The 12,510-nt window shown below is 41.3% G+C and overlaps 1 protein-coding gene across 3 annotated transcripts in view; it reads left to right on the forward strand.

Moving 5' to 3' along the window:
• Positions 1 to 4,352: 4,352 nt before the first annotated feature.
• LOC126194749 (integrator complex subunit 8) overlaps positions 4,353 to 12,510 on the forward strand; it is a 164,160-nt gene continuing 156,002 nt past the window's right edge. The window contains exon 1 of one of the 3 annotated variants that reach the window (XM_049933020.1): positions 4,353 to 4,484. The gene's annotated coding sequence lies outside the window, so the exon portion shown is untranslated. Of the gene's footprint in view, positions 4,485 to 4,564; positions 4,662 to 5,407; positions 5,428 to 12,510 lie in introns of those variants that run through there. The other 2 variants (XM_049933019.1, XM_049933022.1) reach the window with 2 other exon arrangements.

A 12,510-nucleotide genomic window follows, 5' to 3' on the forward strand; every position in this document is an offset into this window, starting at 1 on the left:
TACGATTTTTACCCTCCACGCTGCCCTCCAATACTAAATTTGTGATCCCTTGATGCCTCAAAACATGTCCTACCAACCGATCCCTTCTTCTAGTCAAGTTGTGCCACAAACTTCTCTTCTCCCCAATCCTATTCAATACCTCCTCATTAGTTACGTGATCAACCCACCTTATCTTCAGCATTCTTCTGTAGCACCACATTTCGAAAGCTTCTATTCTCTTCTTGTCCATACTAGTTATCGTCCATGTTTCACTTCCATACATGGCTACACTCCATACAAATACTTTCAGAAACGACTTCCTGACACTTAAATCTATACTCGATGTTAACAAATTTCTCTTCTTCAGAAACGCTTTCCTTGCCATTGCCAGTCTACATTTTATATCCTCTCTACTTCGACCATCATCAGTTATTTTACTCCCTAAATAGCAAAACTCCTTTACTACTTTAAGTGTCTCATTTCCTAATCTAATTCCCTCAGCATCACTCGATTTAATTTGACTACATTCCATTATCCTCGTTTTGTTTTTGTTGATGTTCATCTTATATCCTCCTTTCAAGACACTGTCCATTCCGTTCAACTGCTCTTCCAAGTCCTTTGCAGTCTCTGACAGAATTACAATGTCATCGGCGAACCTCAAAGTTTTTACTTCTTCTCCATGAATTTTAATACCTACTCCGAATTTTTCTTTTGTTTCCTTTACTGCTTGCTCAATATACAGATTGAATAACATCGGGGAGAGGCTACAAGCCTGTCTCACTCCTTTCCCAACCACTGCTCCCCTTTCATGCTCCTCGACTCTTATAACTGCCATCTGGTTTCTGTACAAATTGTAAATAGCCTTTCGCTCCCTGTATTTTACCCCTGCCACCTTTAGAATGTGAAAGAGAGTATTCCAGTCAACATTGTCAAAAGCTTTCACTAAGTCTACAAATGCTAGAAACGTAGGTTTGCCTTTTCTTAATCTTTCTTCTAAGATAAGTCGTAAGGTTAGTATTGCCTCACGTGTTCCAACATTTCTACGGAATCCAAACTGATCTTCCCCGAGGTCCGCTTCTACCAGTTTTTCCAATCGTCTGTAAAGAATTCGCGTTAGTATTTTGCAGCTGTGACTTATTAAACTGATAGTTCGGTAATTTTCACATCTGTCAACACCTGCTTTATTATATTCTTCTTGAAGTCTGAGGGTATTTCACCTGTCTCATACATCTTGCTCACCAGATGGTAGAGTTTTGTAATGGCTGGCTCTCCCAAGGCCATCAGTAGTTCTAATGGAATGTTGTCTACTCCCGGGGCCTTGTTTCGACTCAGGTCTTTCAGTGCTCTGTCAAACTCTTCACACAGTATCATATCTCCCATTTCATCTTCATCTACATCCTCTTCCATTTCCATAATATTGTCCTCAAGTACATCGCCCTTGTATAGACCCTCTATATACTCCTTCCACCTTACTGCTTTCCCTTCTTTGCTTAGAACTGGGTTTCCGTCTGAGCTCTCGATATTCATACAAGTCGTTCTCTTATCTCCAAAGGTCTCTTTAATTTTCCTGTAGGCGGTATCTATCTTACCCCTCATGAGATAAGCCTCTACATCCTTACATTTGTCCTCTAGCCATCCCTGCTTAGCCATTTTGCACTTCCTGTCGATCTCATTTTTGAGACGTTTGTATTCCTTTTTGCCTGCTTCATTTACTGCATTTTTATATTTTCTCCTTTCATCAATTAAATTCAATATTTCTTCTGTTACCCAAGGATTTCTATTAGCCCTCGTCTTTTAACCTACTTGATCGGTTTCTGCTTTCACTACTTCATCCCTCAGAGCTACCCATTCTTCTTCTACTGTATTTCTTTCCCCCATTCCTGTCAATTGTTCCCTTATGCTCTCCCTGAAACTCTCTACAATCTCTCGTTCTTTCAGTTTCTCCAGGTCCCATCTCCTTAAATTCCCACCTTTTTGCAGTTTCTTCAGTTTCAATCTGCAGTTCATAACCAAGAGATTGTGGTCAGAATCCATATCTGCCCCTGGAAATGACTTACAATTTAAAACCTGGTTCCTAAATCTCTGTCTTACCATTATATAATCTATCTGATACCTATTAGTATCTCCAGGCTTCTTCCATGTATACAACCTTCTTTTATGATTCTTGAACCAAGTGTTAGCTATGATTAAGTTGTGCTCTGTGCAAAATTCTAACAGACGGCTTCCTCTTTCATTTCTTCCCCCCAATCCATATTCACCTACTATGTTTCCTTCTCTCCCTTTTCCTACTGCCGAATTCCAGTCACCCATGACTATTAAATTTTCGACTCCCTTCACTATCTGAATAATTTCTTTTATCTCGTCATACATTTCATCAATTTCTTCATCATCTGCAGAGCTAGTTGGCATATAAACTTGTACTCCTGTAGTAGGCATGGGCTTTGTGTCTATCTTGGCCGCAATAATGCGTTCACTATGCTGTTTGTAGTAGCTAACCCACACTCCTATTTTTTTTATTATTAAACCTACTCCTGCATTACCTCTATTTGATTTTGTATTTATAACCCTGTAATCACCTGACCAAAAGACTTGTTCCTCCTGCCACCGAACTTCACTAATTCCCACTATATCTAACTTTAACCTATCCATTTCCCTTTTTGAATTTTCTAACCTACCTGCCCGATTAAGGGATCTGACATTCCAAGCTCCGATCCGTAGAACACCAGTTTTCTTTCCCCTGATAACGACATCCTCTTGAGTAGTCTCCTCCCGGAGATAAGAATGGGGGACTATTTTACCTCCGGAATATTTTACCCAAGAGGACGCCATCATCATTTAATCATACAGTAAAGCTGCATGTCCCCGGGAAAAATTACGGCTGTAGTTTCCCCTTGCTTTCCTATTTCACTTACTGACAACAAATTAGTTGCGATATTCTTTGCATAATGTACATCATGAGCAGTAACAATTTCCTTTTGCCCATTCACAAGCAAATTAAGATCCACTTTTCCTGCGAGTTCACACCTTAACTTAGATCCGTCAACTGTAGAAATTCCAATGTCAGTCCTTGACTGAACATCATACAAACCAGACGCAGCTTTGGTAATGTGCACAGATGCTCCTGAATCTAGGAACCTTTCTGCATGACCGTCACTCGCTTCATTAAAAAAGTAAAAAACAGAAAATGCCTTACCTTTATCGGTAGTCTTTCTCTCAGGACTACTAGAATTAACATGCTTCTTTTCTTTTATACTTAACTTTTCGTTACACTTTGAAGCAATATGTCCAATTTTCTGGCATCTGAAACATCTTATTGGCTTCGTCTTCTTGTACTTAGAGTATAAAGCCGACCCCTGTTTCTTTTTCTGAAGCGTTAGAATCTGGTTAATTCTTCACGTCCTGTAGAATCTTTACTTTAGCACTATCCGCTGTAATGGATATTCCCGAACTTTCCGAACCCATAATCATTGGCGAATATTTCTCAGGTAGTCCAGCTAACAATAAAGTTCCAATCCATTCATCCGCAATTTCAAAACCAATATTCCTCAGACGAGTGGAGATTCAAATTATTTTATTAACATATTCATCGACGCTTTTACACTTATTCAGTCCTGTGGTTATCAGCTCAGGAAGTAATCCTACTTTTCTGGTTAAACCACCATCTTCAAATGCGTTTCTCAGTTTGTGCGATACCTCATTTGCTGACGTAGCCTTTTCTATATGAACATAATTCACTGGATCAATCAAAAGGCTTAGTTTTGATTTCACCTTACGATCCTTAGCAGCAAAACTTGATTCCGTAGGTGTCAATTTACCGTTTACGATGTCCCATAAGATATCCAGGTGCAAATACGCCTCATCGGCAAATTTCCAGGTCACGTAATTTTCGCGCCCTACAAGCCGCGCTATTTGCGGTATCTGTGTTGTACTCATTTTACAGTTATTCTCTTCTTCGTATAGCGTACACCAAGTTCATACGAACTTCCGCACACCTTTTGCGCAAATACACGTCACCTTAAAGCTTACTCGTTCCACATCATTACGAAATATCGTATTCATGATCCATGGAACTAGCATTAATCTAATCTAATCTGATTATTTCTTTAATCCAGTACCTGGGCCCATAACCTGTTGTAGTTTATGCAGGTTAATGCAGCTAAATGACAGGTAACACGATTAAGGGACAAAATAAACTTATGCTTTATTGGCACAACACATATTAATACATCTGACTACCAAATTATATTATGGTGCCCCAACAAACACGGAACATGTATATTCCATAGAGTCTAATGCACTCTGCACATCATATCTTGTGCGCCACTATGCACGCTGGAAAAAGTTTGTTCACATATCCCCAACACTGACATGGCGTGACAGTCCGTTAACGAAGCGTCTTAATGCTAACATTTGAAATGGCATAGTGGAATGTTTTCACGTGACTTGAACTGGGCTTCGGAAGTATGGAGCCCAGCCATCAAGGAATTTTGGACATAAAGGCCGTGGTAATCATGACAGCTGCAATAGTTGGATGTCGATGAGTAGATACATTTGTGATAATCGATACACTCGTATCGGTTTTATCTTCACAGCTTCGAGATTAGGTGTTCTGTGATAGGTGATGTTGGTGTCACCGGTGTGTACTGTGTAGTGTGTACAAGTGTTGTAGTTGTTTTGCACATGTGAGTTACTATTTTCGTGAGTAGTGTTATAGTTGAAACGAATAGTTTTTGTCATCAGTCTAATATGCTTAAGAATAAATCGGCATAGGCCGAAAAAACTAATATTTAATTAAGCTCCGGAATTAGTATTTTGTCCTTGTTAGGCTGGAGTAGGATTCTGACTTACGCCCTCAAAATGTGACTCAGTAGTCGAAGCTAATACCGAGCGAAATGGCGCAGTGGTTAGCACACTGGACTGGTATTAGGGAGGACGACGCTTCAAACCCGAGTCAGGGCATATACGTTTATGTTTTCCGCGATTTTCCAAAATCGCATCCGGCAAATGCCGGAATAGTACCTTTCAAAGGGCGCGACCGATTTCCTTAGCATAATCCGTTCATATGCTCTGTCACTAATGACCTCGATATTGACAAGACGTTAAAATATATATTATTTCCTTCGTTCCGTCGAAGCTAACAATGCCAGTATGTTTGTGTTGTGTTTGAAGGAGCTTCACTGCGTAGAATAGTGAAGGCCATAAAGCCTCTGTTTCATTGTTCTCCGGAAATGTTCTGGGACGCAACATTTACTGAGTAAATGCTATGGGTACGCATTGTCTAACAGATGTTTTGTGTTCATATTGAGTACCAGTCTCTCAATCAGGTATCTGAGTGATGCTTTCTTTACAGTTATACTCGACTTAACTGTATTGTCTTGGATTGAATTTCAGCAACAGTGAAAACTCGGGCTCATGGCTGGTAGTGACATTTGAGTAACCTTATTTCAGGTAATTCATAACATGATGTTCGTGCTACTTCTTACAGAGATTGTCTAGTCTGCTTTCCACCTCATCTTTTGCCTGTGAAAAATGAGAACTGATACTCATTGTATTTTGCTTCAAATGCTGTATAGCAGCTCACAGAGTATAAATATAGATCGGTGATAATTGGTTATAGTGTACTGCTTGATTTTGAATGATAGTTATGACATGCTATCATCAGTATTAGCAGTGTTAATTCTGACACTAAAGGAGAATACCAAGTACTTTCTTTTGAGGGACAGAAATTGTTTTTTTGTAGGCTCAGCAACATTAGTCTACCCGAGCGGTTATATCCTACGACTCGTGATGTGTTCATATAGTAGAATTCACTTGGCAAAGATCTAAAAACGTGTGGGTTCAGTGAAGTTGACATAAAACAGTTGTCAAAAATTGTATGATTGTTTCCTGATTTAGAAGACACACTTTTATTTTATTTTACTAATATTTATTGTATTAATTATAATTATTCAGTGTGATTTTAATGCTGATCAGAACACAAGTTTTGGTTATATTTTTTGTCTCACTTTTTAAACACCTTTTCACTATGTTTAGTGATTACTATACTAAGGTTTTACCTGTATACTGAATTTCCAATAGTCATTATGTATGTATGACTTTTGTTAACATACTGCACTCAGGGACCAATGAACTGTGCTCATCCATGCTTATTTCATACGTACCTTTTGCTCTGGATATCTGCACTAGTGACTTTTTTCTTTGTTGCTTTGAATTTTTGTTAGTTAAAATCTCAGAATATTATTTTAGTTTCACATACTTAGTGTTTTATCCCTTTGCTATGGATATTTCATTTGACTATGAATGGAAACTGTGGAGTTGACATCAAAAGTAGATAGTGTGATGCATTGTTGGAGCTGTAGTAAATGGTTTGACTGATGGGAATGTAGTGAGGAGAACTTTTCGGGAGGTTACTGAGACACTCTTGTGCATCTGAAAAATATGCAATATGAACAGGTTAATAGAGGAGCAGAAAAGGAAGATCTCTCCCCTTCAGGCACATTTGGACGAAGCCAGGAGAGGGCTAGTGAGGAGGAGGTGGTGGAAGAAGTGGCTGTTGATAATAAGGCTAACAGGAGGATGTCAATCTGTAACAGGTTCCAACTGCCAAATTGACATGCTTGAAGATTGTGTAGGAGTAGGAAATGTGTGTCAGTAAATGTGTGAGTAAGAAGGCTAGGAATAACCTAATGAAGAAGAGTGTGCTGCTGCTGTGTAGGAATCGTGGCAGAGCAATAGGCCCTCAATTACAGTCGAATTTAGGAGAGGAGTATGAGGTCACCACCATTTTCGAGCCGAGTGCTGAATTAGGTGATTGAAGGTTTAGGGGGTCTCTGTGAAAAGGATTTCAGGAAAGTTGATCAGCTACTATAGTGATGGTGGGTGGAGTGGGGAACTGCTGGTTGGATAGGGATAGGGGGATAATGCTACATAGATGGTGAGCTATAGAATCTGTAACAATGTGTGCAAGGTTAAGCTGTTCTAGTGGCAGATGGCCTGATCTTGACAGTGCTGTATGATGCAGGGTTGGAGACGGCACTAAAGACTGCTGTCCGGTCACACATTGCACTAGTGCCTATGGGGCTGTCAGGAGATGAGGCTATACTAGGCATGGTCTGCACCTCAGTAGGAGTGGAAGTGAATTAGTGTATAGCAGTTGGGTGTGGTGTCATATGTGGCCAAATACCTATTGTCATTCATAGGATAATTAGCCTTTTTTAGTATATACACATATATAAACCCTGACATCAGGCTCCTTAAGTATGTCAACCAGTTTAGAGATTTCTTCAGTGTGTGTATGGAAGAGAGAATGTACAACACCAAAGAGTGCAAACAGCACAGAAATTTGCTCTGCATTATCTGTTTTTCATAAAAATTGACAGTCTGTTAAAAAAAAGGAACACCAGTTTGAAGTTGAATTATAGCCTTTGAACAGCTCAGTGGTATGCATTATAGAGCACTGGTGTGGAAACAAGGATAAACAGCATATTGTGCTATCATCATATGAATGTGCAAGTTGCTACTGTAAACCAAAGATTGCGATACAACCCGTTGGCTTTGATCCATGATGTCATCAAGGTGGTGGCCACCCTTCGTCAAGCGTATAGAAAATGGCACTTGTGAAAGTGGTAACTGAATGCTACTATAAATACAGCTCAGACATCAACAGTAGCAGAAAACCTATAGGCCTAATTCATTAATGGCAGCCACTGGTCACTTGCCACTTAACACTTGTTTGATAGGGTACACTAAAACAGAAATGTGACAACAGCGTAAGAAATAACTAATAATATGTATTAAGAGTGTTTTACAAAATGAGACTTTGGTACAGTTCGATGTGTGGCACTTAATATCCTAAACCTAGTACAGTAATATCTAATAATTTTGCTGTCTCTTGGCAGTCTGCTAAATAGTTATGTTGCAAACACTTTTTACAGTCCAATTACTCTGTAAATAGCAACCACTAAGCCAGAAGGTAGTCTTCAGAGAGTTGTAATGAATGGAATGCAGGTACTGAACTGATTGATTGCTGGTTTGTTACTGTTTGTGTTTGTCCATGATATGTTGTATTGTGATGTCTGTCAGTGAAAGGATTTCCGTGTCCAGCAGTACATGGCAGAAACTATGCAGTCCATGGTTGACAGTGCTCCATTCAGCAGCTGTCTACAGTATCAGTGCGCTACAGGAAGTGGCACAGAAGCAGGAAGAGGTTTAGGTTTGTGAGGGCCATCTGGAGGCTGCTGCATGGACTTGAGGAATGCCAGCCTCGTGGTTACACCTGTATGGTGGCAGTACTTGTTATGTACCTCTTGCTTGGTAAACAACTGCACCCATAACATCACTCATTACTCATACAAAGAGACAAAAATAATGGAAAAATTTTTAATTGCAGAAATAACATGAAACTTGTGAGATAACTGTGATAATTAAGGGGGTTTGGGAGGGGACAAACTAAATATAGAACAATTCTAATAATGAAGACATACCAAAAAAAACACTGATGCAAAAAATAAAGCAAACAAAATCATCAGCAACCAAAAACAAAACCAATAATAAAAAAAGGTATTGAAAATTCACTTGATCTGTCTTGTGACAGCCAGAGCGAGAGCACCAGCAGCAGCGAGTACTGTTTGTATAAAGCGTTTATTTTGCATTTTGTTTACGACCTTCCACTAAGGAAGGGATTCTATTAGTGTTTTTCTGCTCTGCATAGTAACTAACAGTTCTTGATAAAACTTTACGTAGTTTTCGTGTTAGATTTCTTAGTGTTTTCTTGATCGTTTAGAACAGAAAGCGCCCTAAAACCGTCTTTTGTTTGTTTCGTGGCCGTTAGCCACTAGTCACTTGAATCAGCAGTTGTCTTGTGACAGCCAGAGCGAGAGCACCAGCAGCAGCGAGTACTGTTTGTATAAAGCGTTTATTTTGCATTTTGTTTACGACCTTCCACTAAGGAAGGGATTCTATTTGTGTTTATCTGCTCTGCATAGAAACTAACAGTTCTTGATCGTTAGGAGAGAAATTTATTTTGTACTTATTTGCTGCGCTTAGCTTTTAAATAGTTTTTCTGGGAAAACCTAGCATAGTTTTCGCGTCTCGTATTTCAGTGAGTGTTTCTTGATTATCAGAGTAGCTCTTCAGAAGATTATCTTGGGAATTTGTCACCGTATAGAGTAGGGTAAACATAGTCATGTGTAGGGACTGTGGTTGTTGTGAGCGGACGCAAGGAGAATTGGCCACTCTTCGGGGGCAGGTGGAGGCTTTGTCTGTTAGGCTCATCGAGCTCGAGGCGCAGGCGTCGGCTCGTAGTGGCGTTGGGGCAACTGTGGTGAGACCTATGCCTACTTCGGTGGCCTTGGAATCACATGGAACCCCTGATGTCGCTGCGTCTTCCGGCAGCGAGCATCTTACCGGTCAGCCATCACTCCAGGGTGAATGGCGGACAGTGGTGGGCTCGCGCGTGCCTGGCCGAAAGGCGAAGGTGGGATCTGGCCGCGTGGCAGCTGCCTTACCCCTTTCCAACAGGTACGGGGTGCTTCCTAGTGGTGATGACATCGTTTCCGAGCCACCACAGGATGCCTCGCCTGTTGGGCCAGTGGCCGATTCTCCGGCAAGTTCCCGACAGTCACAGAGGGCGGGCCTATTAGTTATAGGGAGCTCCAACGTTAGGCGGGTTATGGAGCCCCTCAGGAAAATAGCGGGTAGGTCGGGGAAGAATGCCAGTGTGCACTCGGTGTGCTTGCCGGGGGGTCTCATCCGTAATGTGGAGGAGGCCCTTCCGGCAGCTATTGAACGCACTGGGTGTGACCGGCTGCAGATAGTAGCACATGTCGGAACGAATGACGCCTGCCGCTTGGGTTCTGAGGCCATCCTTGGTTCCTTCCGGCGGCTGGCTGATTTGGTGAAGACAACCAGCATCGCACGCGGAGTGCAAGCTGAGCTTAATATCTGCAGCATAGTGCCCAGAGTCGATCGCGGGCCTCTGGTTTGGAGCCGTGTGGAGGGTCTAAACCAGAGGCTCAGACGACTCTGCGACTATAATGGTTGCAAATTCATCGACCTCCGTTATTGGGTGGAGAACTGTAGGGCCCCCCTAGACAGGTCAGGCGTGCACTACACACCGGAAGCAGCTACTAGGGTAGCAGAGTATGTGTGGCGTGCACACGGGGTTTTTTTAGGTTAGAGGGACCCCCCCTTGGGCGAAACGATAAAATACCTGACGGCTTACCAGAGAGAACATCAGCATCGTTGATAAAGAACGTCCGTCCTCAGAGACCAAAAACAGGAAAAGTTAACGTAATATTGGTAAACTGCAGGAGTATCCAGGGCAAGGTTCCTGAATTAGTATCGCTTATTGAAGGAAATAGTGCGCATATAGTATTAGGAACGGAAAGTTGGTTAAAACCGGAAGTGAACAGTAACGAAATCCTAGACACAGAATGGAATATATACCGCAAGGATAGGATAAACGCCAATGGTGGAGGAGTATTTATAGCAGTAAAGAATTCAATAATATCCAGTGAAGTTATTAGCGAATGCGAATGTGAAATAATCTGGGTTAAGTTAAGTATCAAAGGTGGGTCAGATATGATAGTCGGATGCTTCTATAGACCACCTGCATCAGCAACCGTAGTAGTTGAGCGCCTCAGAGAGAACCTGCAGAACGTCGTGAAGAAGTTTCGTGATCATACTATTGTAATAGGGGGAGACTTCAATCTACCAGGTATAGAATGGGATAGTCACACAATCAGAACTGGAGCCAGGGACAGAGACTCTTGTGACATTATCCTGACTGCCTTGTCCGAGAATTACTTCGAGCAGATAGTTAGAGAACCAACTCGTGAAGCTAACGTTTTAGACCTCATAGCAACAAATAGACCGGAACTTTTCGACTCCGTGAATGTAGAAGAGGGTATCAGTGATCATAAGTCAGTGCTTGCATCAATGACTACAAGTGTAATAAGAAATGCCAAGAAAGGAAGGAAAATATATTTGCTTAACAAGAGTGATAGGGCACAAATCGCAGAATATCTGAGTGACCACCATCAAACGTTCATTTCTGAGGAAGAGGATGTGGAACAAAAATGGAAAAAATTCAGAAACATCGTCCAGTACGCCTTAGATAAGTTCGTACCGACTAAGGTCCAAAGCGAGGGGAAAGATCCACCGTGGTATAACAATCATGTACGAAAGGTACTACGGAAACAAAGAAAGCTTCATCATAGGTTTAAGAGTAGTCGAATCATAGCTGATAAGGAAAAGCTGAACGAAGCGAAAAAGAGCGTAAAGAGAGCAATGAGAGAAGCATTCAACGAATTCGAACATAAAACATTGGCAAACAATCTAAACAAGAACCCTAAAAAGTTTTGGTCATATGTAAAATCGGTAAGCGGATCTAAATCCCCTATTCAGTCACTCGTTGACCACGATGGCACCGAAACTGAGGACGACCGAAGAAAGGCAGAAATACTGAATTCAGTGTTCCGAAACTGTTTCACTGCGGAAAATCGTAACACGGTCCCTGACTTCAGCCGTCGCACGGACGCCAAAATGGAAAATATTGAAATAAACGATATCGGAATTGAAAAACAACTGCTATCACTTAGTAGCGGAAAAGCATCCGGACCAGACGAGATACCCGTAAGATTCTACAGTGATTATGCTAAAGAACTTGCCCCCTTTCTATCAGCAATTTATCGTAGATCTCTGGAAGAACGTAAAGTACCTAGCGACTGGAAGAAAGCGCAGGTCATTCCCATTTTCAAGAAGGGTCATAAATCAGATGCGAATAATTATAGGCCTATTTCGCTTACGTCAATCTGTTGTAGAATAATGGAACATGTTTTATGTTCTCGTATTATGACGTTCTTAGATAATACAAATCTCCTTCATCATAACCAACATGGATTCCGCAAACAGAGATCATGTGAAACTCAGCTCGCCCTATTTGTCCAAGAAATTCACAGTGCCGTAGACACTGGCGAGCAGATTGATGCCGTATTCCTGGACTTCAGGAAGGCATTTGATACGGTTCCGCACTTACGTTTAGTGAAAAAAATACGAGCTTACGGAATATCGGACCAGGTTTGTGATTGGATTCAGGATTTCCTAGAAGAAAGAACACAACATGTCATTCTTAACGGTTCAAAATCTGCAGATGTAGAGGTAATTTCGGGAGTACCGCAAGGAAGCGTGATAGGACCTTTATTGTTTACAATATACATAAATGACTTAGTTGACAACATCGGTAGCTCCGTGAGGCTATTTGCAGATGACACGGTTGTCTACAAGAAAGTAGCAACATCAGAAGACTCGTACGTACTCCAGGAAGACCTGCAGAGGATTAATGAATGGTGCGACAGCTGGCAGCTTTCCCTAAACGTAGATAAATGTAATATAATGCGCATACATAGGGGCAGAAATCCATTCCAGTACGATTATGCCATAGGTGGTAAATCATTGGAAGCGGTAACGACCGTAAAATACTTAGGAGTTACTATCCGGAGCGATCTGAAGTGGAATGATCACATAAAACAA

Source organism: Schistocerca nitens, chromosome 7 (assembly GCF_023898315.1).
Source record: "Schistocerca nitens isolate TAMUIC-IGC-003100 chromosome 7, iqSchNite1.1, whole genome shotgun sequence".
Classification (NCBI taxonomy): domain Eukaryota; kingdom Metazoa; phylum Arthropoda; class Insecta; order Orthoptera; family Acrididae; genus Schistocerca; species Schistocerca nitens.